This window comes from Lepidothrix coronata, unplaced genomic scaffold, assembly GCF_001604755.1.
Source record: "Lepidothrix coronata isolate B3197 unplaced genomic scaffold, Lepidothrix_coronata-1.0 Scaffold535, whole genome shotgun sequence".
NCBI lineage: Eukaryota > Metazoa > Chordata > Aves > Passeriformes > Pipridae > Lepidothrix > Lepidothrix coronata.
In genome coordinates this window covers 10,969-13,135 of record NW_016690715.1, presented here as the reverse complement: position 1 = coordinate 13,135, position 2,167 = coordinate 10,969, and the positions used below count along the sequence as shown (strand labels likewise).

Genomic DNA, 2,167 nt, shown 5'->3' with positions numbered 1-2,167 from the left:
GCCCCTCCCGCCCCTCCCGCCCCCCCCGCGCCCCCCAAGCGCCGCCCGGGTGTGGGGGTCCCCGGGGGGGTCCGGGGGGCCCGACCCCGCCAGCGCTACGTGGAGAAGGACGGGCGGTGCAACGTCCAGCACGGGAACGTGCGCGAGACCTACCGGTACCTCACCGACCTCTTCACCACCCTGGTGGACCTCCAGTGGCGCTTCAGCCTCCTCATCTTCATCCTGGCCTACGCCCTGACCTGGCTCTTCTTCGGCCTCGTCTGGTGGGTCATCGCCTACAGCCGGGGGGACCTGGAGCACCTGGGGGACCGCGCGTGGACCCCCTGCGTCAACAACCTCAACGGCTTCGTGGCCGCCTTCCTGTTCTCCATCGAGACCGAGACCACCATCGGCTACGGGCACCGCGTCATCACCGACTCCTGCCCCGAGGGCATCGTCCTGCTGCTGCTGCAGGTTGGGCGGGGAGGGGAGGGGAGGCAGGGAGGGGAGGGGGACCCCAAAGAGGGGAGGGGGGAGGTCAAAGAAGGGGTTGGGAACCCAAAGAGGGGAGTGGGAGGTCAAAGAGGGGAGTGGGAACACCAGAGAAGGGGGGTCAGGACCCCAAAGAGGGGAGTGGGGAGGTCAGAGAGGGGGTTGGGACCTCAAAGAGGGGAGTGGGAACGTCAGAGAGGGGAGTGGGATCCCAAAGAGGGGAGTGGGAGGTCAAAGAGCGGGTTGGGACCCCAAAGAGGGGAGTGGGGACATCAAAAAGGGGGTTGGGACCCCAAAGAGGGGACTGGGACGTCAAAGAGGGGAGTGGGGAGGTCAAAGAGGGGAGTGGGGAGGTCAAAGAGGGGAGTGGGATGTCAGAGAGGGGGTCAAGACGCCAAAGAGGGGAGTGGGAGGTCAGTAAGGGGAGTGGGGAGGTCAAAGAGGGGGTTGGGACCCCAAAGAGGGGAGTGGGGAGGTCAAAGAGGGGGGTGGGAACGTGAAAGAGGGGAGTGGGGAGGTCAGAGAGGGGAGTGGGGAGGTCAGAGAGGGGGTCAAGACCCCAAAGAGGGGAGTGGGAGGTCAAAAAGGGGGTCGGGACCCCAAAGAGGGGAGTGGGGAGGTCAAAGAGGGGAGTGGGATGTCAGAGAGGGGAGTGGGACCCCAAAGAGGGGAGTTGGGAGGTCAAAGAGGGGAGTGGGAACGTCAGAGAGGGGGTCAGGACCCCAAAGAGGGGAGTGGGAACGTCAGAGAGGGGGTCAGGACCCCAAAGAGGGAAGTGAGACCCCAAAGAGGGGAGTGGGGAGGTCAAAGAGGGGAGTGGGAATGTCAGAGAGTGGGGTCAGGACCCCAAAGAGGGGAGTGGGATCCCAAAGAGAGGAGTGGGGAGGTCAAAGAAGGGGTTGGGACCCCAAAGAGGGGAGTGGGAGGTCAAAGAGGGGAGTGGGATGTCAGAGAGGGGAGTGGGATCCCAAAGAGGGGAGTGGGAACGTCAATGAGGGGAGGGGGGAGGTCAAAGAGGGGAGTGGGACCCCAAAGAGGGGAGTGGGGAGGTCAAGGAGGGGAGTGGGATCCCAAAGAGGGGAGTGGGACAGCAGGGAGGGGAGGGGGGGGTCAATGAGGGGAGTGGGGAGGTCAAAGAGGGGGTTGGGACCCCAAAGAGGGGAGTGGGAGGTCAGAGAGGGGAGTGGGATCCCAAAGATGGGAGTGGGAGGTCAAGGAGGGGAGTGGGAACACCAGAGAAGGGGGGTCAGGACCCCAAAGAGGGGAGTGGGAGGTCAAAGAGGGGAGTGGGAGGTCAATGAGGGGAGTGGGAGGTCAGAGAGGGGAGTGGGAACATCAGAGAGGGGAGTGGGGAGGTCAAAGAGGGGAGTGGGAGGTCAAAGAGCGGGTTGGGACCCCAGAGAGGGGAGTGGGATCCCAAAGAGGGGAGTGGGAGGTCAAAGAGGGGGTCAAGACCCCAAAGAGGGGAGTGGGAACATCAAAGACGGGAGGGGGGACCCCAAAGAGGGGAGTGGGGAGGTCAAAGAGGGGGTCAGGACCCCAAAGAGGGGAGTGGGAACATCAGAGAGGGGAGTGGGGAGGTCAGAGAGAGGAGTGGGATCCCAAAGAGGGGAGTGGGAGGTCAAGGAGGGGAGTGGGAACACCAGAGAAGGGGGGTCAGGACCCCAAAGAGGGGAGTGGGGAGGTCAGTGAGGGG

At 64.1% G+C, this 2,167-nt stretch overlaps 1 protein-coding gene across 1 annotated transcript in view; it reads left to right on the top strand.

The window, feature by feature from the left end:
- Positions 1-16: 16 nt before the first annotated feature.
- Positions 17-2,167, top strand: part of LOC108510203 (G protein-activated inward rectifier potassium channel 3-like) — a 9,267-nt gene continuing 7,116 nt past the window's right edge. Inside the window, exon 1 of the mRNA XM_017839884.1 lies at positions 17-453. The gene's annotated coding sequence lies outside the window, so the exon portion shown is untranslated. The remainder of the gene's footprint in view (positions 454-2,167) is intronic.